At 40.4% G+C, this 24284-nt stretch overlaps 1 protein-coding gene across 1 annotated transcript in view; it reads right to left on the bottom strand.

Moving 5' to 3' along the window:
• Positions 1-7417, bottom strand: part of LOC114053314 (disheveled-associated activator of morphogenesis 2) — a 158173-nt gene extending 150756 nt beyond the window's left edge. Inside the window, exon 1 of the mRNA XM_027876258.1 lies at positions 7330-7417. The gene's annotated coding sequence lies outside the window, so the exon portion shown is untranslated. The remainder of the gene's footprint in view (positions 1-7329) is intronic.
• Between the last annotated feature and the right edge of the window lie 16867 nt (positions 7418-24284).

The raw sequence follows: 24284 nt of genomic DNA, 5'->3' as shown, positions 1-24284 counted from the left end.
AAGGTTCCCCTTATTTCTCATGATGCTCTTGTGAATAGTGAAGATACAGACAGGCCATGAAGTATTTGACTGGAATTAAAAGGAATTTTCTAATCCAAAGTCAAGTAGTTGGCTGAGGTCAGGGACTTTAAGTCTGAATCATAGGAAAAGTAATCAGAATAATTGACTTAAAGTTAGACTGGAGATTATGATGACCTTTGCTTACTACCAGGTTGGTTATGGCACATAGCTCTAGGTTGTGTTCTCTACAATCTTTAACCCTTTCTTTCCAAGAGGAGACTTAAAAACTACAACACCACAACAGATAGAAGAAATCAGCAGTTAGTAATAAAGAGGCTGACTAGCTATAGAGTAGTAGATAGTAGCAGAGAGTAATATCCCAGTGACCATAAATCAAGTAAGGTCATCTATCAGAGTTGAGATAATGTAACATTCATTATAGAACAAAACTATTTTGGGGCAGCTAGGTGGCACAGTGGATAGAGTACCAGCCGTGAAGTCAGGAGGACCCTGAGTTCAAATCCAGCCTCAGACCAAACACTTGACACTTGCTAGCTGTGTGACCCTGGGCAAGTCACTTAACCCCAATTGTCTAAAAAAAGAAAAAGAACAAAAACTAAAACTATTTTGTCACCAAAGGATGGCAGTAAGTCTTTCATGTTGGAGGAGACTTACCTTTCCAGGTATATATCTGGTCACACATATGTGAAATTCATACATGTGGCCCAGCCAAATATATTTTCCATATATGCGTCCTTCTAACTGATAGTGTGGTAACCCATGGGAAAGTATATTCTATTTAAGCATGAAGATTCTTTTTTGCCACTTGATTTGTTCTGCTATTTGATTAAATGCCTTTTGCTTTGAACTAATGTGTTCTGTGTCTTTGTGAAAGGAAGTACCTTGGTGGGGGCTACTGTTCTCAAGTTTTGAAAAGATGCTGACCCACTGAGTACCTCAGACATGGAGTGACTTTCTGGAGTTGCATGTTGGAGAGGGGAGGGTAAGGGAGAAACCAGGTGTCACTCACACTTCTACCATAACATTTAAAAGCCTCATAGTTTAAAAAAAATTCAGTGAGAAGAGATGGAGAAGCATATCCTGCCATTAGATACAGGTTTACATATTCCTTGACTAGAACATCTCTGGAGAAGTTGGCCATTAGCTAATCTTTTAAAAACTGAAAAGTCATCCTAAGACATGGTTACATTAAAAACTTAAATAAAAACAAATGTGCATCTGAAAGACATAGACATAAATGTCAATATGAAGGATCTCTTAGAAGACACTGAATAGGCCTGGAAAGCCTATAACTGCTTCCCCAGCAAGAGAGCAAACTGCTCTCATTCTCTGATGGATCCCTTGTTCACCTTGGAACAAATCAAGAAGAGAAAAGTCAAGCCAAATTCTCTATCCTAGGCCCCACCCCTGGAATTGTATGAGTGTCTAGACCTTTTAATTCATTGAGTCCCATTAAAGTCTCTTCCTTACTTAACTCTGAGCATCATTCTTAATAATTAGTGGGTCTCTTCTGCCTTTAAGCTAATCCTCCAAAACCTAGACAGAGTAATGATAGCCCAGGTTAAATACCTGTAGTACTCCAGGTATCTAACTCATGCCTTCCTTTCACTCTCAAGCCAGCAAGATCTACATGGCTATGAATCTGTTTAGTAGTTTCTACTATTGGCCTCTGTTCTAGAACTGGGAAAATGGTGATGGAAACTCTTATGAGTGGTCTTTTGACAGAAAATGTACCTAACTGACTTGAGATCCAGAGTTCAATGTCTGTACAACCCAGTAGAATGGGGAATAATGATATCTGAGATGGATCCAAGGCTTCACTCTTTCTAAAGTGCTTTATGCAGCTAGCAAGAGAGACAGATAGATAGACAGATAGATAGACAGACAGACAGATAAGTATAGGTATAGAGATAGAGATAAATAGAGATAGAGATATATTTTTGTTGGGGCAGCTAGGTGGTACAGTAGATAGAGCACTGGGCCTGGAGTCAGGAAGATTCAACTTCCTGAGTTCAAAGCTAGCCTCAGACACTTACTAGCTGTGTGACCCTGGGCAAGATACTTAACCCTGTTTGCCTCAGTTTTCTTAACTGTAAAACAAGCTGGAGAAGGAAATGGCAAACCACAGCAGTATCTGTGCCAAGAAAACCCCAGATGGGGTCATGAAGAGTCAGACACGACTGAACAAAAGTAATTTCATTTAATCTTTGGAATAGCCCAGCTAACTTAGTAGTATGAAAATTATTGCCTTCTTTTACATATGGAAAAACTGAGGCTTACAGAAATTAAGTACCTTTCTTAAGGACATAGAGTTAAATATGAGGATATCAAGTCCCATACATATTGAATGAGTCCCATACAGTATAACTGGGACTCAGACCCTGGACTTCGATCACTAAATCTGGCACTATGTTCACTGTTATACAATTTCTCCTGGTTATAAAGTACAGGTTGAGACTAACTTTAACCTTAGAGGAAATGCAAATCATTCTTTATGGCTAAATGTGAATAAAAGAGTTTCCAGCCTGGGGAGCCCTTTAATTATCCAAATCTCACCAACCAATCAATCAGTAAATCAACAAGCATTTCTTATGTTCTGACCCAGTCTTCTTACAGCTTACTCCCCTCCATATGCTCTAAAATTCGGTGATGCTGACCTCATTCCTCTTTCTCACACAAGATATTCTGTTTGCAAAAACTGTATTTTCACCAGCTGTACCTCCAGGCCTTAAATGTTATCTGTCCTTGTCTCTGCTTCCTGGCTTCTCTGGCTTCCTTCAAATCTCAGATATAATCCTATCTTCTCTAAGAAGCCTCTCCTGACCTTCCTTAATTGTTAGTGCCTTCTCTTTGAAATTGGGTCATCTAGGTGATGCAGTGAATAGAGTGCTGGGCCTGGAGTCAGGAAGACTCATCTTCCTGATTTCAAATCTGGCCTCAAATACTTCCTAGCTGTGTGACTCTGGGCAAATCACTTAACCCTGTTTGCCTCAGTTTCCTCATCTATAAAATGAGCTGGAGAAGGAAATGGCAAATCACTTCAGTATGTTTGCCAAGAAAACCCCAAATGGGGTCAGGAAGAGTCAGACATAACTGAACAACAACAAATCTCTTTGAAATCATCTCCAAATTTATCCTATCTTCCATAGTTATTTACATATTATCTCTCTCCACTATATTGTGAGCTCTTTGAGGATAGGGCCTGTTTTTGCCTTTCTTTGTATCTCCAGCACCCAGTACAGTATCTGACACATAATAGATGCTTCGTAAATGCTTATTGATACAAATATAAGTGCCAAGCAGCATGCAAGGTGCTAAGAATATCAGTAGAAAGAATGAAATAATTCTTACTCTTCAAGAGTTTATATTCAATGAAGGAAACAAGTCCATACATTAAACAGAAAGTAATTGGAGAGGATGGCCATTAGTTAGGGGCACCAGGAAAGGTTTCATGGAGAAGGTGGTACTTGAGCTGATGCTAGAAGAAAGAGAGTGATTCTATGAGCCACAAGTGAGAAAGGAATACATCACAGACATAGGGGAATCTGTAGATAGTCAGTGCAAAGGCATGATGATGAGAGATGACGTGTCATGTGTGAGGGACAGAAGAAGGTCATTTCACTGGACTTCAGAGTGCAGAAAGAGGAATAATGTATAATGAGGTTGGAAAGATAAGTGATGATGGTTTTAAAAAGCTAAACAGAGAGGTTTACATTTTAACCTAGAGGCAATAGGGAGCCATTGGAGTTTATTGAGTGGGAGAATGACATAATCAGATTTGCACTTAAGAAAAATCACTCTGACAGTCTGGGGTCTCAGTTTCCTAGTCTGTACAATAAAGAGGGTTGTACTAGATGGCTTCCAAGTTCCTCCTAGTTCTAGCTCTATGATATTTTGATAAAGTTCTTAGCACAAGAACCATCCTTCCTTTACATCTCCATCTTCCAAATGCCTACTTATGCTCATATCTTTGGCATAGCCCAGTCATTTACCATCCAGATTCAAGGTTACTTAGTGATGAAGTAATCGCTCATGTAACATTCACTTTCTTGGGGATTAGTGGTGGTGGAAGATTAAAGAGCATGATCAATTCTCACTGGAAGAAGGATCCTGCCCTGCCAACCTCCAACCTCCTTCTTATCTATTCTTTTCCTACTTGCCCACGACAACATACCATGTATTCTTATATTCTTGAATTAGCTCCCCTTTTCTAGGTCATAACCCTTTTCTATAAAATATTCTGTGCATTATTTGTCCCTATAGGGTACCACTCTGCCTAGTCATTGCTACTCAAGGTAGAAAAAAAAAAGTTTTGCTTCGGGATCACCCATATTAACAGACTTTGATGTTCTATCAGTGAGTCAAATTCATTCCTTGGGAACCAGAGAGCCATCAGTCAGTTAGTCAATAAGTATTTATTAAGCACCTACTGTGTGCCAGACGTTATGCTAGGGCCTGGGGATACAAAGAAAAGTTCTGTTCTCAAAGAGCTCACATTCTAATGGGGGAAGACAACAGGTACAAACAAATTGTATACAGGATAAGTAGGAAATAATCAACAGAGGGAAGTCACTAGAATCAAGAGGGATGAGGAAAGGCTTCCTGTAGAAGGGGGAATTTTAGTTAGGTCTTGGAGAAAGCCAGGAGGTGGAGATGAGGAAGGAGAGGATTCCATTCATGGGATACAGCCTACTTGGAACTAAGATATAAAGTCTCTTGTTTGGAGAACAGCAAGGTCACTATGTCCGGTGTCACTGGATCAAAAGTACTTGAGGAAGGGTGAAGTATAAGAAGATTGGAAAGTGGGGAGGAGTAGGTTGTGAAAGGTTTTGAATACCAAACAGATCCTGAAGCTGATAGGGAGATACTGGAGTTTAATGATTAGGAAGGGATGGCATAGTAGTGCCTGTGCTTTAAGAAAATTACTTTGGCAGTTGAATCAAGGATGGATTGGAGTAGGGAGAGACTTGAGAAAGGCAGATTAATCTTCAGGCTGCTGCAATAGGCCAGGTATGAGGACATGAGGGACTGTGCCAGAGTGGTAGCAGTATCAGAGGAGAGAAGGATGTGTATTTTGGAGATGCCATAAAGATGGAATAAGACCTTGGCAACCGATTTCATATGGGGAGTGAGAGAGAGTGAGGAGTCAAGGATGACACCTAGGTTTTGAGCCTAGGAGACTAGAAAGACAGTGATACCCTCAATAGTTATAGGGAAGTTTAGAAAAGGGGGGTATTTGGGAGGAAAAATAATGAGCTCAGTTTTGGACATGTTGACCTTAAAATGTCTACTGGACATCCAGATCAAGATGTCTGATAGGCAGTAGAGATGCAGCATGGGATAACTTTTTAAATGAATGAATAGCTTTTAGGCATCACCCCCATTAATAGATGAGTTACTGGGCACACTCATCCCTTCCCCACTCCAGCCCCTTTCTCCCATTGCATACCCATATATACATGAGCACGTTACCACAGAGAGACACATGAGCACATAAGTGCCAATACCCATATTGGCATATAATAATTTCATTTGTCTTCTAAACACCCAAATGGCAATGTCCTCTAGGATTTAAAGTAATTGTATAATTTTCACTTGTTTAAGTTCCCTCATTATGAAAGAAAATCATTTTGTCTAGTATTTAATACAATCTGAGTCCAAAATATTTCAGGACATAAATCCACTTGTCGGAATTTCCTTCACATGAGGAGAATCTAGTAAATTTTCCAATCAACTAATCCAAAGGATACTAACAACCAACTCCCTCAGTCCCCCTCCCACCAAAATTTTTGTTGTAAAATGCCAAACCAAAAAGAACCTCTTTTAGATGAAAGCTGAAAATAATCCCTTCTGTGGTCTCTTGTTTGTTGAAACTGACTATTGACATCAGAGAGCCGTGTATTGTGTAATCCTGACCCAATCCATTTTTGCCCCTCTTCCATACTGAGCAAAAATATGTTTCTTTCACATTAAGTCCCAAGGTAAGTCCCCTTCTTCAGGAAAACCAGTCTTCAGAAAGAAATCTCCCAAAACGGGCACTAAACTGAGGAGTTTAGAGGGGATTGGAAGGAAGTCAAGGTTTACAGATTTAAGGATGTCAGTCTTCTCAGATGTAATTCAGGGAAAACTACAAGGATTCTTCCATCTATCCCCCTGCAGAACTATTCTTGCATTAATCAGAGTATGGTGCATGAGCATACAAGGCAGAGGGAAGGGTTAACCAAGCTCAGACCTCAGCAATCTGTGTTCAATTTTGATAAAAATCTTTCTCTCCACCCCACAGCTCAGATACTTCTCTTTATGTTACAGGCTCACATCTTGTTTGGGGCACTGCACACTCCCCGGGGTACCCAGCACCCACACTGCTGTGGGACAGATGTGCCAGAGACATGCAGCCCACTCCCCCCTCTTCTGGGGATCTAGCTTGTGCCAGAGTCTATGCCACCTCCCCTTCCTCTTCCCCCCTCTCCTCCTTCTCCTCTTTTTCTTCCCCCTCCTCTTCCTTTTCATCCTCCTCACAAATTACCTGTCCTCCAGATTGATGCGTTCCTTATTTAAATTACAGTGCAAACTCCCCTAAATGTCAAACCCGAACAACAAAGTTATGCAGTAGCTAACTGGGGATGCTGAGGCTTATAAACTCAAGGAGCTTATTCCCAAATGTCTTTTCCCCTCTCCAGTCCCTGGCATTCTTCCTCCTGAGTAGCTCAAGCCACAGGACCAGACTAAAGAAAGCTTCCACTACCACCACCAAGAGGGTGAACAGATACTGCTCACTCTGTCCCATCTGCAGTCGACAGCTTGTACATGGCTGGGAGCTGAGTCTGGAAAGGGTTAAAATCCAACCAACCCAAGGAGCCAGTTGGGGACCCTGAACTGGGGAAAAGCCACAGGAAAGTTGCCAGTATTTAGGGATTGGGAGAGTTCATTTTGGGTTGACGCTCTTGTGACAATCAGGGAATCAGGTTTCAAATACACAAATCTTTCTCTCCCCCTCTCCTCTTAGAGTTTTCCAAAGACATTTCCTTTATACAAATGTGTCAACACGTACACACACACACACACACACACACACACACACACACACAGAGCAGCAGCAGCAGCAGAGCCCCAAATGTCCACAGTTCCTATGTACACTTAGAAGAAACAACAGTTTGCCCATAGCAGAGCAATGTTTTCCAACCCCTCTTAAGATTATAAAGTTTTTAAAAAGGAGACATACCCCCTGAATGTTGCTCCTTATTTCCATCCCCCATACTCCCAAGAGCATGAAACAGAGACCAGAGGGGACGAGGCTGTCGCACTTACACTGTGTATCCCATAGCTTCGTCCTGGCTCCCCGATTTCTGTAGTCCTATAATCCACACAGAGTGCCTCTTGTCTTCTTCCTCCTCTTTCCTCTCTGTACTGTACAGTACTCAGATTGAAACCACTGCTGTTTTCACTTTCAGACCAACCTCTTCTCCCTCCCTCCCAGCCTCTGACGTCAGGCTGCCTTGGAGAGATATTTATGGCAAGGATAGTCTAAAGTTTCCCTAGGTAGAGTTCTGATCGCAGTTCCTCGGGATTTGTAATTTTCACACTTTCACACAGAAAGCTCCACAAAGAAGCGAAAAGAAGGAGGGAGGAAACAGGAGGGCAGACAATGAGGGCAACTGTTTAAAACTTTGGCAAAGGGAGCTCCCAACTCTGTCTCTCTTTTGAAAACACTTTAGGGTCAAAGAGGCAAAAAATTGCAACCTAAAATATGTTCCTCCTTAGGATATCTATGCAATGCAGAAAAGTGCCTGCTACAAGTTCCACTCAGGACACCCAAGTACCATTGGCTCTGGGAAATACCTTCCTCTCTTATGAATATTTCCCAGCAAGGTGTGAAGGAAAGATAAAAGGCAAAAGAGAACAGCCAATTAGAAGTTCTGATCCACATCCAAATGCTTTCCTGGTTTTTGCTGGGGAGTGCTTGCCTAAAAGAAATACCAAAACAAAGAGCTAAACATTTAAGTCCATTTTATTAAGCTGCTCTTAACTCAACACCTCTGATTTTTTTTTTCCTGAAGAAATCTTGCTTAGATGTAATCAGCAATCTGCCTTTAGCATCTGTGGCCTCCGTTTGTTTGGTATTTATTTGTAATTGTTTATATTTCTTTGTTAAGTGTTTAAAACTTGTTTAAAATTTGATTTCTTCCCATCTGTTCCAGCCTTGTCTCCTCCTGAGGGTGAGGACTGGGTGGAATTTTCTTTTTCCCTGTGTACCTCAGTCAGAACACGCTTATTGCAAAGTTATGCCCAAGACACAAAGTTTTCTGAGATTTGGGAAGTGAGACCTGCAACATCTTGAAAAGATATCACACATATGATTTAATTAACTCTGCATCTCAGCCAAATGGGAAATTCTAGGGGTAGAGACCCTAGAGTTACACTTTCAGAGTGAATGAAAGTGACTACATCAAATCAACAAATATTTATCAAGTTCCTACTATGCACCAGGCACTATGCTCATTGCTGGGGGGAAAATAGCATTTTTTTTTAGTTTTCCAAAGAACATTACATATATTTATCTCATTTGATCCTCATAGCAACCCTGAGATGTAGGTATTATTTTTATTCCCATTTTACAGATGAGGAAACTTGGAGCTGAGAGTCACACAACTAATAAGTGTCTTAAGCAGGATTCAAATTCAGGTCTTCCTGACTCCTAGTGCATCACTCTGTGCCCTTCATTTGGTACTCAGTTCTTCAGTGTTCTGTATGTAGCACTGTAATCTTACCATGGAAATCAGTATTACTCTATATGTCTAGAGTCTGAAGCAAATAAGGCAGAGGATTAATAAAAATCAATGGACCAAATACAAATCAATTAGCAGGCCTACTGACAAACTGACTTTCTTCTACCTTCTAATCTTCCTTTCCTCTTCTCTAGATGGAGTTTCTGTGATATTCTGTTCCTAAGAGCAATCCAGGATGTGTTTCTTGAGGGGTAAAAGCAGGGTAGGGAAAACACTTTGAAAGAAAGGGAATATGTTGGGAATACAAGAAAAAGGAGAGATGGCAGCAAAGGAAAGTCTAAATTGGAAAGAGGGAACACTTTGTTGCTACTTCATACTGTTTTGGTCCAACTCCCCTCTGGTTCAGCAGCATAGAAAAGACTCTTGAAATATGTGGCTAAGTGTTCAGAGGCAGGTTATAAGGCTGATGAACCCCATAGACTAAACGATTAGTCAGAGCTTCATCTTACCTATTACCCTTTCCCCAACTCTGTCCCTAAGATGTCCCAGATGGATAAGGTTTTATCTCATGCTCCCAGAGATCTCCAGGACAGTAAATTCTGCTGCTTGATCCATTATTTAAATGTCTCCACATCTCAAAGTCTGTAGTGCTTTAAAACTAATTAATTGCCAAATTTAAAGGATTGAATTTATACAATTCCCAAAGAAGACTCATTCTTCTATGAAACAATATTTGTCTGGAGAAGATTTAGGCTCTATAAAGATTTCTTCTCACTCTTTATACTGGGTAATTCCCAGAGAACTCAAAGCCACACAGAAATGTGATCTAATTCAGTATAACAGCATTGGTATGGAGGTATCCAATGATATATTTCCCTGCTCTTAATTCACAGAATCACAAATGCAACTAGGGATGAGAGGAACTATTCAGATACATGAGATGTTCCTTGCCCTGAAAAATCAACAACTTTCTGAGTTCAGAGCCCTATAATTAAATAATAGAAAACCTGCATTAATAATGATGATAACACCCAAAAGATAGATATAATTCGCTCCATAGAAAACCTAATACATCACCTTTTACAGAGAAATTTACCAAATATTTTGGTAATGGTATTTCTGGTGATGATTCCTGTTTATACATAAGAAAACTGTACACATTCTTGTTTGTACATAAGGAAACTGCAGGAATTCAGAACAAAAGTTGTCAGCTTTACTCCACTCCTTTCAGTCTCTCTAAATGAAACTCCTGAGTAATCTTCATGGTTCTAGTTTCAGAAGTATGATGGGAATTTTAAGAAACTTACTCACTCAAACCCAGATTTCATATGTCAGATGGGCCCGGGGAAACTGGTGAAGGGGACAAAAAGAAATTCAACTGGCAGGCTTGACTTTAAGGAACTCTTACTGTGGTCTAAGTGTGACTGTGAATCTGACTCATAAAAAGACCTGAAATAGCCATGAGGATGTCATCTAGAGCAGGGCTTCTTAAACTTTTTCCACTCGAAACCCCTTCAGCACTTCTTAAACTGAGTCCAGACCTCATACGAGATCATGACCCACAGTTCAAGATTCTACAGCAAGTGTCAAATATGCTCCCACTGTTGCCTGAACCAGATTAAAATGTAATTGGGAAATATTTAACAAAATTAGGAAAAACACGATAGAATATAGATAATGTTAATATGGGTTTTTTTGAAGTCAACATGGGACCCCGCAGGGATCCTTATATACATGATCCTCCATTTCTATTTGAGTTTGACACCACTTGTCTAGAGGGCACTCACAAAAACAGTGACCAGCCTCTCTTCTGTAAAGAAGCCACATGGTTGTCCTTCATTTTCAAAGAGGATCAGTGACATCATGGGGTGATGTCTTGACTCATGCTTGGATTTAAGTGAGTCAGAGTTGCACAAAGTCATCAGCCTCACTCTCTCTTCTAGAGTCATCAAAGTCCAATGGCAAGATGAAAGTCAAGGTGACTGGTGATGACCCAGGATGCAGTGGATGGCCTTGGTGTCTTTGATGTCTGACCAAGTTTTAAGTATTCCAAAGCACTTGCTTCAGCGCCTTCACGCTGTTGGAACAAATTGTTCTCACCTACCCATTCACTGGGAGAAATCTTCACATACTTGGGTCTGAGGCCTGTTGGCTAGCCTCAATCTGGCTTAGCCCATCTGCCAGACAGTTTACTGGGGTATGGGCCCTGCACATGCTACAACTTCTTGGAACCACAGGTGAGAGCTGGGTGAAAGGTAGACACCAACCGTGGATGAGCAGCCCTGAAAAAGGCTCAGCAAGCCCTCATACCAGAGATGCTAGCCCTCCTTGAACAACACCTACACTCTGTAAAGAAGTCACATAGAGGCAGGAATTCAGCAGAGGGGCTGCAGATGGTAGCATGGAAGAAAAAGCAGTCCAGCAGAAGACATCAGCAACTCTCTAGAGACTCGGTACTAGGTTCTTCCTATGATCTAACCCTAAAAGAATGAGTTGTCCAGGTTACGTTTATCCTTCATTTTCTTTCTGTGAGAGGGTGTATTCCTATTCATATGGAGGTTGTGTGTGGTTTCCTTGATATTTATCTTGTAGTCTATTTAATTAAATGCTTTTATTTTCAGTGAATGTTTCCTAAGGTTTGGGCAGCTAGGTGGCCCAGTGGATAGAGCACTGTCTGGAGTCAGGAAGACCTGAGTGCAAATCTTACTTCGGATAGCTATTATTAGCTATTGGTAAAGAAGCAATTACCAGAGCTTCGGCTTTGAATTGATGTTGATCTAAAGTGTGTCTTGAACTGAGTATAGCTTTGAGGGGCCTATATTTGAAGGAGGGACCCAGGCTACATAAAAGACAAGACTCATTCAGTTAGTAAGGAAGCTCTGACTAGTCCCTCTCAGTTCATATGGTGCCTATTGGTAGCAATTTTCAAACATTAGTCAACTTGAAATAGAAAGAGAGTTAATATTCAGCTCAGTTTCATACAGGGGATGGTGGGGGGAGAGACCTGTAGAGATACCAAGTGGTGGAATAAAATAATAATAATAATAATTAATAACAATAATTAACATTTTACATAGTGCTTACTATGTGCCAGGCACTGTGCTAAGTGCTTTACAATTATTATCTCATTTGACCCTCACAACAATACTAGGAGGTAAATGCAGTTATTATCACCTCCATTTTACAGATGAGCAAACTGAGGCAAACACATTTCAGTGACTTGCCCAAGGGTACAGAGCCAGTAAGTGTCTGAGGCCAGATTTGAACTCAGGTCTTCCTGACTCCTGGGCCAGTGCTCTATCCACTGCACTACCTAGCTGCCTCTGGTATAATGTGAAGTTTATAGCTCAGCTGCTTGATGGTCATTCCAGTTCTTTTTCCCTTCTTCTCTCTTTTCTGCCTTTTCCTCTATTCATCTCTACCCAGAGCCCCCTTGAGATAGAAAATATCTATACTGGGGTTACAAGTCTCCTGGCATCCATCTCTCCCAGCGCAGACATAACCGTACTAAATGAGAAACTGTATACTTACAGAATAGGTCCCTGTACATTTTTTCAAGAAGCAGTCTCAGGGTGTTTGCAGTGGGTTTGAGGTTCTGCCGTGCATTAATTCTCTTACGTCAAAATCTTGAGTATTCAACCACAAGACACACAATTCCAGGACATCACAGCTTTGCCCTCCACCTCCTCCCTAACCCAGACCATGCATGTGTCTAATCTGGTATGTAGCTCCCCTGCAGAGGTCAGGCAAGCATGCACAAACCTAGTGTACTGTACCTGGCCAGGCCAGGCCACAAGTGGAATAGAATATCATATAGGAATCAGGAGTGGGGGTGGAGAGGAGATAAAATTTACAATTCTTTTCTTATCTATCCCCACCCCACTCTACCACCCCCAGACAATCTGTCTGCTCCTAAAGCTTAAGGTTCAGAGTTTAGGAGAAGAGTATATGCTAGTAGCCACAGCTGCTCATGTTATTTCTGGAGTCAGATCCTTTGCAGCAGCAAACATCAGGGTAATGGTTACATGCAAACCATTTTCAATGGCTCTCAGCCTTTTGAAAAATAATTCTCGGGGCCAAGTATTCTAGTCTCAGCTCAAAGCAAACTTTTTTAAAAAATAAATTTGAGGAAATAATTTTTGTAGCTGAGCAAGAATTTATGGGCATATATTCAAAGATCTCAAACATAGGGAGTGGATAGTGGATAGAAAGCTGACATCAAATACAGAAAAACTTGGGTTCTAATTCTACCTCTGACACATATTGACTAGGTGACTCCAGGCAGTCACATAGTGCCCTGGAAAACTCTCTGAAACTACCTTTGCTCTCTAGGAACCATAAGATTGGGACCATTACAAGGTACTTGCTTGTAGTGATAGATAGTGTATCCTCATTATAGGAATTTCCTATGAAATCACAGTGCATAGACCAAGTCCTATTCAAAGATCTATATATTCTAAATGTACTGCCACACTCAACCATGTAATAATTGGGCAGGGTATGCTGAGTGAAGTGAGCAGAACCAGGAGAACATTGTACACAGTAATCACAATGAGTGATGACTGACTTTGATAGACTTAACTCCTCTCAGCAATACAAGGATCTAAGACATCTCCAAAAGCATCATGATGGAAAATGCTATCCACATCCAAAGAAAGAACTATGGAGTTTGAATGCAGATTGAAGCATGCTATTTGCTATTTTTTTTCTTAGGTTGTGGTTTGTTTCCTCTTTCTGGTGGTTCCTCCTATTAGTTCTAATTATTACTTACAACATCACTAATGTGAAAATATGTTTAATAGGAATGTATATGTATAGCCTATATTAGATTGTACACCGTCTTGGGGAGGGAGGTAGGGAGGAACGGGGAGAAAAATTTAAAACTCAAAAGCTTATGGAAGTGATTGTTGACAGTTCAAAATAAATTAATAAAACATTTTGAAAAAATAATAATAATTAGGTGGGGTCATTGAATCCCACTTTGGAGATTGTCTCTCCTACTAAATACTTCACAAAGATAGATATCGTGTCACCACTTGGATTGGGAGCTCCTGAAAGGCAGACTTTATCTTCTTTACTAGAGTAAAGGTAGAGATGGCTTTAGTGAATAAATAAGATCACCCCATCTCATTTTATATCTTAACTAGGTGATGAGTGTGTTTCAATCAATCTATCAAAGTCCTTAGACTTAAGTAGGGAAGGGAGGTCCTTGATCAACCAGTTTACACTGGGAAGTATGTTCAGACTGTTTGGGAAATCTGGTCATTGCTAGGAATCTAAAATTTTAAGCTAGTTTGGGTCCAAGAGAGGAAATGCAAGCTGAGAGAGAGTATTCTAGCAAAATCCCTGAAGAGTAACCACCTGGAAAGAGAGGATAGTGCTTTCAGTTTTAGCCTCTGCCTGAATTCTCTCCTTTTTCTCTCACCCTGGCTGAAAGAAGACTTTGCAAGCTCTGAAAAGTCCAGAGAATTTGAGACTTCTCCCCTGCCCATCAGCCTCCTAGCATCATGTCTTAAGAGAAAAGTGGTTGGCAAATGGTGGTAGTATCTGCATTGGGAAGTGGGAAGAGACTGGTTGTGATTCCAGAAGGCAGACTGAAGAAGCTATACGACACCCAAAGGAAACTTCTTGAACAGCTCACAGAGAGGAACAAGGGACTTTATCCAGTCAGAAGTTGAGAGTCAGCCCTTTGCTACATGTGTTTTAAGCTTGAGCTTACTTTTCCCTGGACTCTCTCTCTCTCTCTCCATATATATATGTATATGTATATATATATACATATATATATATACACACACATATACGCACACACACATATATATATACATATATATATATACACACACACACATATATGCATGTACGTATTACGTATTTGTGGGATAGTGCATCATGGACTTCAGTGGGAACATTTTATGCTGTACTATTCATACTACATCATCTCAGTAAGTACCTCTTTTCTAAAAGCAAATTGAGTCTGACTGAGTAAATGATATCAAATAACTATGGCAGGAGACACAATGGTGAGAGATTTTGAATTATTGGCTATTATTCCCAACCACTCAGGGCTACCTCTAGAGCTCTAAGGGATGTAGGAGCCACTACTCTCTGGGGACCCAGACTGTCACTTGAAGTGGTAGTTGGGATAATTGTCTAAGATCGTGTGCTACACTACATTATAAGCCCATTAAGAATAGAGACTATGTATTCTTTACCTTTGTACTTCCTACATAGTACCTTTCACATAGGAAGTTACTTATTAGATATTTAATGAATGAATGAATGAATGAATGAATGAATGAATGAATGAATGAATGAATGATGGTCTTGGGTTCCCTTCCATGCTTCCCACCACCACAGTAACTGATTACAGGGCCCAACACATAGTGAGCATTGAATTTAGCCCCATAAAAAAATCTGAATTTTAATGTTTCTTCCTTCGTGTTTTCACTTCTACCCTGAGTGCTGAACCATTGGGGTAGGGAACACAGTGTCTTTTGGAAGTGAAAGGAATTTATTTTTGTAATCCAGGGTTCAAGCTTGGCACTTTGCATAAGATTCTTTTTACTGATGGAGGAAATGATGGTATGTGCCTGCATGAGAGGTGAAGTTGGCAGGAGAGTTTAGGAGGGCACAGATCTTTTTTTTCCTTTCTTTTTCTTTGGGGGAGGGAGAGAGAAAGAGACAAAGAGAAAGAGAGACAGAGAAAGAGACAGAGACTTTGGGAAGTGGCAGTCATAAAGAAAGGTCTATTATCTCAACATGTCCTTGATTTCCCGCTTGCCTCCCAGTAGACTTTGGGGAATTTCCCTTTGGGTAAGATCAGGGACTTTTTCTCACATCTTTGAGATATTTTTGAGCTGAGATATTTCGTTCTCAGTGGGAGACGCATTCTCTCTTTGTATTGTATGGTGTATTCTAATTTATATAATGTCTCCAATTTATCTTTGCTATCTGATTGGATAAATGGTTTTACTTCCTTTTTACCATCTGTGATGATCTTTTGCGTAACTAGTATTTAGTGGGAAGGGGCCAAGACTTCAAATATAAGCATGGGATTTTCCTTTCTCTTTAAGGGATAATGACCAGGAAAGTGAGTAGAACCAAAGAATAAAATGATTTCTGTTAAACTAACAATATTTAGGGGGTCATATCTACTAGTGCCTCCCCTCTGAGGAGAGCAGAGTGACTAGCCTGGTGGCCCCAGTCTTCTGTCCCCCTTTTCTACAGGAATCACTCTCTTTTGGAGAGCGGTGGTCCAGATTCCAGAGATAGCTATTCATGCCTCCCCTCAAGTTGTATTTACACGAACTGATGTGGACATATACAAAACCTAAACGGACAACACAGAAAGATGCTATACCTCCCCACTTTTCATTTTGTATTTCAAAAGAAAATAAAGAAGGGGAATCCAACTAAGTGATGAAGTGATGGCAGCCTGAAACCACAGCTATGCAGCAATTAAACAAGGATATTGGGTGTTTATGAAACCCCACGGGTGTGGAAATGTCTGTATTTACCAAATGATGCTTGAGTGTGCAAACCTGCCATCTGTGTTTTGTCTAGGAGTTTGCAGCAAACTTTTTTTTTAATATGAAGAGCAACTTCATATTTGGATCAAGTATGTATTATTGATTAAATTGATTGGTATGATTATGTATGTATTAATTAGGAATATATTTGTAATATTATCATTTTTACCCTTTAAAAGGATAAAATTATTTTGGGGAATATGGATCTGTATGTATATGGAAGGGGGTTTCTAGGGTAGAAATCTTCTCCACTAATAGATATTAGTCATTCTTTTGTATTTTATAATTTTAAAGAGGCAACAGAAAAATTACACATGTCTACAAGCATTTATTAAGTGCTATGTGCCAGACAGGGTACTGAGCTCTGAGGATACAAAGAAAAGCAAAAATAGTGTCTGCCCTCAGGAGCTCACATTCTTACGGGAGATGATACTATATAAATAACTATGTACGTATGGGTACGGCAGCTGGTAGAATACTGGACCTGGAATCAGGAAGACCTGAGTTCAAATCCAACATGAGATACTTAATAGCTAAGTTACCCTGGGCAAGTCATTTAACCTCTGTACACCTCAGTTTTCTAAACTATAAAATGGGGATAATAATAGCACCTACCTCCCAGGGTTGTTGTGAGTATCAAATGAGATATTTTAAAGTGCTTTGCAAACTTTAAAGTGCTCTATAAATACTACTTATTATTATTAATTTGCTTATGATCACACAGTAAGTGCTTCATCAGAGAGTAAATTTGAACCCAGATTTTCTGGTCTCTATGGCCAGTTCTTTGTCTACTAAGCCATTTGTTGTTGTTGTTCTGTGGTTTCAGTTGTGTCTTTGTGACCCTATTTGGGGTTTTCTTGGCAAAGGGCACTGGAGTAGTTTGTCATTTCCTTCTCCAGCTCATTTTATAGTTGAGGAAACTGAGGCAAACAGGGTTAAATGACTTATCCAGGGTCATACAGCTAGTCAGTCTAGAGGCAGATTTGAACTCATGAACATGAATCTTCTTGACTCCAGGACCAGCATTCTATCCACTGCACCACCTAGCTATCCACTATATCATGCTGCCTTTTAAAGATAATTCGCTTTTTGAAAATCATACAAACATGTCAAACAATCCCTGAAGCCAAATTGTCTTAAAGAAGTCTGTAAGGTTCCTTGCTCATTTGCATTTAGTGATACATACATATATGCAATACTCCTTTTAATAAATTGCAAAACCATAGGTTATTTTTCAAATAGAGAAAACCAGGGGCCTGTGGCATGCCTGTTAGCTTATTTCGGTCAATAATGGACAGCTAAGGAGAGCTGACTTGGAGCTAAAATCCAGAATTTAGTGTGGGGGGAAAGCCATGGCATGAAGGGGCCATGTTTACAGTGGTGGAAAGGTTGACTAGTTAACTAGTCAAATGAAGGACTACACTGACCAAAAGAACTGGCTTTACTTGGAGAAACACATCCGAACAGAGAGACAAGGCAAGATAAAAAAGGTGAGGAACTTTTGAAGGGAATAAACAGAGCTTGGAGACCTCTGGGAAAGGAAGCACCAAGGTGTGAAAACTTGAGCAGTGTCAGTTCCTGGGATCTGCTAGAAGCAGCTGGAACCAGAGAGCCATTGTCAAATTTTCAGAGTGAGAGTTTGCACCTTGGAAAGCATGCTATGAATCTAGGCTTGATTTAGTGTCTTGTTCATTGTTTAGACGTGTTGAGTGTGAAGGGTCAACAAGACATATAGGTGGATCCTTGCTTTTTGTATTGACATCCTTATCACTTAGCACAGTACCTGACACATAGTAAATGCTTAATAAATGCTTTTTCATGCATTCATGGAAAGAAGAAGAGGATGTCTGAGATGTAACAGAGATTGGCAAAGTGGAAGGAGGCAGTGGATGTAAGAGATGGAGGGAGGAGATGATTGATGGAACAAGATTCCAATGGAGATAAGAGTTGATCAATCCTAAGGCATACATGATGGAGTTGGCTTTTACAAGGATGAGAGTCACTTCATTCTCTGAGACAGGAGGGAAGGAGAAGAGGATTGGAGAAGGCACAAAGAGGTATATGACACAGAAGATAGGGGGCTGAGGGAGAAGGTTCAGTCTTTTCAGTAAAATAGAAAGTGAGTACAGGGACTGGGTTTTTTTTTTTTTTGCTTTACTTAATATCCCTAATGTTTAATATGGCACATGATTAGCACTTAAATCTTTATTGACTTGACCTGAGTAAATTCATGAACACAACATAGAGAAGACTCCTTCCTTGACTACACAAACCAACTTGATAAATCAAGATTTTGCATCTCAGGGTCAGATCAGGCATGAAAATCGAACAAATGTGTTCAGTATCTGTATATAAAGCTTTGACAATGGATTCTACATAAATAACCATATTGACTTTAACATGATTTTTGTTTGGTCCTTTGAAAATTAGGTTGGTTACCAAATAAGTATCTATTATGATCACAACAGGAAGAAAACAATCAGATTTCCCAAGGAATTTCCCAAGACCAGTTTTGGTAACCCCCAGTCTGCACTCTGAATCTCAGAGATAAGAAGTATCCTACCTTAGGGATACCAAAGGATCCTACCTTAGGGCTGTAGGAAAAACCTCCTCACTACTTCTATGGTGGTCAGTATGAAAAATCTATTCCAGTATGTCCATTCTGGGTGCTGAGATTTTTTTTCCCTTGGCTTAAGCCAAGTCAAAAGCACAGATACAACAAACACGCAAATAATTAGAGATTAATTTGGAACAAATGTGGACTGGAGTCCAATGCATGGTTCAATGGATACTTGCCTTAATATGTAACTAACAAAGGCCCTAGTGGTCCTTTTATCTTTCATTGGGGAAAAGAAATTCATTCCTTCATTAAACACACCCAGAACTCTGGAGAAACACACAATTTGCTCTTCATAGTTTCCCTTGCCTTGTTTAGAACAGCAGCCCCCTATAGGCTGGCTCTACTAATCTCAAGCGAAAATCCCAGCTATGAATGTGACTCTTCCCCCCCACCCCAAGTCCCTCCCCTCCACTACTTCATCTTGGAACAAAGCACTCCAAGAAAGTCCCTATGCCACCCAAGAGCTTCTGAATACACACATGACACTGAGTTTGTAAAATAAACAAATGTATCACTGGTAAGGGAACCTCCCTCCCCCCAGATGGCAATGGAGCATGAGGCCTATAAATAAGTTGAATGGAACCTTCATTGTTTCAACTTTCCCATGGTGACAGTGGTCACCCGAGGCCCTGTACTCTCTAGTCAGCTCTTTGGTATCCTGAAGATGTGCCTAGCCAACTAGGGAGAGCACATGTGCCCCTGATTCTGCCTGCTTTCCACAGAGCATAGCATGGGTGCTGTCACCCATACATGGAGAACAATCAGGAATAGAAGACTGTATGTGAGCAAATCTTTTGGCCAAACCATGGTGCTTGAGAGGCAAAGGCATCAAAAATTATGAGCTTTCTCACCAGTGGCCGTAGCCACTGAGTAAAAGGTTGTCTACCATTATTCACATGTTCAGGAGGAAGAGTGATAGTCCATATGGCTGTAGCTAATGCATAAATAATAATTATGGCACTTTCTGGAGCAGTATTTTCAAATGTGAACAACAGGAAAATATATTCCAACAAAACCCTGAGAACTGAGGGGTAACAAAGGGAAGCCAATCTGAATCAAAACTGTCAAAATAGTACAACTTAAAGTCATGTCTGGGGCAATGGTGCTTCTTCTTTCAGTTCAATTCAGTTCCAGTGGATTCTAGCATATTACTCAGAGATGTCAGAGAAAGGCCCGGCATAATTAAAGGTACTGAGCTCAAAGGCAGCCATTGTCAGAGTCCAAGAGAGATTTGGTTGTCAAGCAAAGATATAATTAAATTCTATTGTAGACAAGATGCTGGGAATGTACCAGAGGTCATCTAAGATATATCTCCCCAACATATGGTCATTTCAATGATGTATACAGTATTGTGAAAAGAAAAATGGTGACATGAAGCCTATCCACATGTTTAGAAAGTTAAGTTATTTTGAGTTAAGGCAGCTAGATGGCGCACTGGATAGGGTTCTAAGCCTGGAGTCAGGAACACCTGAGTTCAAATCTGACCTCAGACATTTAATAGCTGTGTGACCCTGGGCAAGTCACTTAACCTCTGCCTACCTCAGTTGCTTTATCTGTAAAATGGGGATAAAAATAGTATCTACCAAGGACTATTTAGCACAGTACCTGGCATATAGTAGACACCTAAATGCTTATTCCCTCTGTTGTTATCATTCAATCATGTTCAACTCTTTGTGACCCCATTTGGGGTTTTCTTGGCAAAGATACTAGAGTAGTTGGCCATTTCCTTCTCCAGTTCATTTTACAGACAAGGAAACTGAGGTAAACAGAGTTAAGTGACTTGCCTGGGGTCACACAGCTAGTACTTGTCTGAGCCAGATTTGAACTCAGGAAGATGAGTCTTGCTCCAGGCCTAGCACTCTATCTGCTGTGCCACCTAGCTATTTCTATGTTTTCTGATACGGTAGATAAATATTTATTTTTAAGTTTACAGATCACTTTAATCAGTGCAATTGTTATTTTCTTTAAATTTTTTTTAAGCCAAGACTTTATAAAGAAGCTTATGATTCTAGTTCTCCATTTTTTAGCACAGAATCATTTTGTCAGTTTCTACATGCCAGGCCCTGTGCTAAGCACTGGGGATACACAGAAAGGTAAAAAATACAGTCCCTGCTCTCAAGTCCCTGTCACACTCTAATGAGAGAGACAACACGTAAAAACTTGTACATATAAAGATATGTACAGTGTAAAAAGAAGGTAATCTCAGAGCAAAGGTCAGGAATTTGACTGTTTTGTTTACCTACTTAAATACTTATGGTCCATGTTCCTCTTCTCTGCCTTAGCCACTAATGTGTAAGATTAATTCTATTACTTCCATTTTATTGATATCCTTGGTCATCTCCCCAAGTCACCGGCACCAGTAATAATTATCTACCAAGTGTCCCTAGAATGATTGGCACTGACCTAGACACTTCCACAAAAAAGAAACTTTTTTCATTAGGCTAATTTACCCACATAGAGAAATCACTGATGATACATCGGCAGAATGCTTTTTGCCACACAAGTCTAGGGTGTGGAAAGAGGAAGAAAAGATATTATAGGTGATCGAAGAGCTAGGAGCAAAACTAGAATTTTAAAAACAGGATCATGGAAATTAAGAGAACTTTGAGAAGGAAGGAGGAGACCACAGTGTGGGGGCGTGAGTTGGATGAGAAGGTTAGGAGGTCCCTAGTGATCTTCCAGAGAATGGTTTTATAGATAGAGGTGGAAGAGATACATTTTCCTGTCCAATCAGCCATTTCACAGATGAGGAAACAAAGGCTCAAAGTGTTTAAGTGATGGACCCAAAGTCACACAGATGGAATGTTCAGGGTAGAAGTCAGACGGAAACACATAGGGGCAGCTAGTGGCACAGTGGATAGAGCACTGGACCTGAAATCAAGAAGACGCATCTTCCTGAGTTCAAATATGGCCTTAGATATTTACTAGCTGTGTGACCCTGGTCAAGTCACTTAACCCTGTTTGCCTCAGTTTCCTCATCTGTAAAATGAGCTGAAAAAGGAAATGGAAAACCACTCCAGTATTTTTGCCAAGAAAACTCCAAATGAGGTCACAAGGATCCAGATATGACTGAACAACAAAATACACAGCATTCCATCTCTTACTTATAGGCCTTTCTTTTGCATGTGTTATTTCCCATGACCAGAATATTCTCCATCCTCACCTCTGTCTCTTGGAACCCCTCCTTCCCTTCCTGCCTTAGCTCATGTCCACACCCTCAAGAGGCCTTTCCCTGATTTCTCCAGTTGTTAGCACCTCACCAAGTCGCTGTGTATTTATTTTACACCTATATATCTATCTATATCTATATCTATGTGTATGTATATATATATATATATATATATCTATCTGTGAAAATCTTATACCTCCTCTTCTTGAGGACAAGGACAGTCTAGTGCCTTGTATAGTGTCTAGCCCATAGCAGGACTTTAATAAATGCTTATTGATTGATTGATTGATTGATTGATTGATTGAGGAAGAAAGCCTGAAGGGGTAGCAGGGTTGAATGTTGTTGGTGGGGGGGACGGGAGGCAGATTGGATAAAGGAAACCCAGAGATATTTATAGGCAGAAGGGAAGGAGCCAGTAAAGAGGGAAAGATTGCAGATGCAATGGAGATAGGGTAGATAGTTGCTAAATTAAGGATCTGACAAAGATAAGAGGGGATGGGACTAAGAATACAGCTACATTAAAGTTAAGGAAATACATGTCAGATTCTTCTTAGTGAGTTAGGTGGTAAAGTTGTCGTGAACTGGGGCTTGAGGAAAGTACATATGGTTTGAAACAGTACATGTGGGGAACATTACTGGTAGTCAACTAAAGATGCACCAAAAAATCGCCAAACATCAAGAAGGGTCCAACTGAGATTAATAGCTTAAATTTGTTGCAGGCCCATCTAGTATTGCTTAGAAGACTAGAAATGGGAACTAAAAAGAACAGTGAACTAATTGTTATCTCTTTTCTGCTATATGCTTCAGGCTTTTTAGACCTGTAAAAAAAAAGGGGAGGGAATGACATGAGAACCTACCTGCCAGGAAATATTTGCTAATCTACCCCCCACAATTGAACAGATAATATCATGGGAAGCAGCAGTCTCCTTTCCTCTTTTTCTAGAATCCTCACACATGTTGCTTCTGTGGACAACAGTCGGCATCTGGAATCTTCAGCCGGTGGGCTCTGGCTGGCCAGTGTTGGAGAATTTGTGCTACAACACAAATGGCTTTTTCTCATTGTGAATTGTTTATTTCTTTTAATCTTGCCCTTAACTTAACTTTTCTATTAGATCCTGCATTTAAGGCCAAAGTTATAGTGCCAACAAGCACACACTATATCCATGGGGAAACCATTGTGTGTGTGTGTGTTTGAAGCACTACTTTGAATCTTTTTTAAATGATTTCCCTGGAAATTGGTCTGGCTTAAATGTGCTTATCCCCCTTGCCTTTGTTAGCTTATGTTTGCATTCACTGTGCATTAGTAACAGATGAGCATAGCCATGTTAAGGTATTTAGGCCTTTGATGCCCTGTGGTTGCTTCCACATTTTGAGTGTAGATAAAATCAATAAAAATTGGGGAAAGATGTGATGGATACCGAGAAGCCCAGAGAGAACAAAGCTATCTGAGCGAGGACTGGTCTCAAGACCTAAAGATGAGTTTGGAGACCTACCTTTATGCACATGTTATTTGCTGGAATAGAGAGAAAATACAATAATCCAAAAATGAGATACATCAAAGTAAAGACATAACTAGGAGGTGGTGAATGGAAGAATTTGCTCATGACTTAGCCTGGAAGGAGTAAATAGAAGAATAATGGAGGGTTGTGTTTGTCCTTTGTTCTCAGAGAGGACGATGACATCAGGAAGATGATGACATGACTTGTAATTGACTTTAATTTTAGTGAGAGAGGGCTGTGCAAGGTCACTAGCCTCACTTTCTCCTCCAGAGCCATCTGGGTCTAGTGGCCAGATATTCATCAGGACTACTGGGGATGGCCCAGGATGTAATGGGAGACCCTGGCCCTTTTAAGCTAATGTCTTTTCAGGTTCTCACTTTGAGTGAGGTAACGCCTATTCAGTGAATAGGCCTCTTTAAGAAGTGAGTCAAGGGATGGCCCCTTTAATCAAAAAAAAAAAATCAAACTGGGAGAGAAAGACTTTCAGGGTTGCTGGCCAAAGGAGAAATAGTTACTATTTACATTCACTCTGAGCAAGGAGGGCCCAAAAAATAACCATGAAATGGTGCTTAGGCAGGGACCTATTGTTATCCAATCAATGAGCTGCAGCATGAATTGGGTTTAAGGCTTGATGTTTCAGAAATCTAGCCGGTAAACCAGGGAGAGGGAGCGGGAGGGAGGAAAGGAGGGAAAGGAGGAGAGGGAAGGAGAGGAAGA

Source organism: Vombatus ursinus, unplaced genomic scaffold (assembly GCF_900497805.2).
Source record: "Vombatus ursinus unplaced genomic scaffold, bare-nosed wombat genome assembly UNPS02014811.1, whole genome shotgun sequence".
NCBI classification, from domain to species: Eukaryota; Metazoa; Chordata; class Mammalia; order Diprotodontia; family Vombatidae; genus Vombatus; species Vombatus ursinus.
This window is presented reverse-complemented; position numbering and strand designations above follow the sequence as displayed.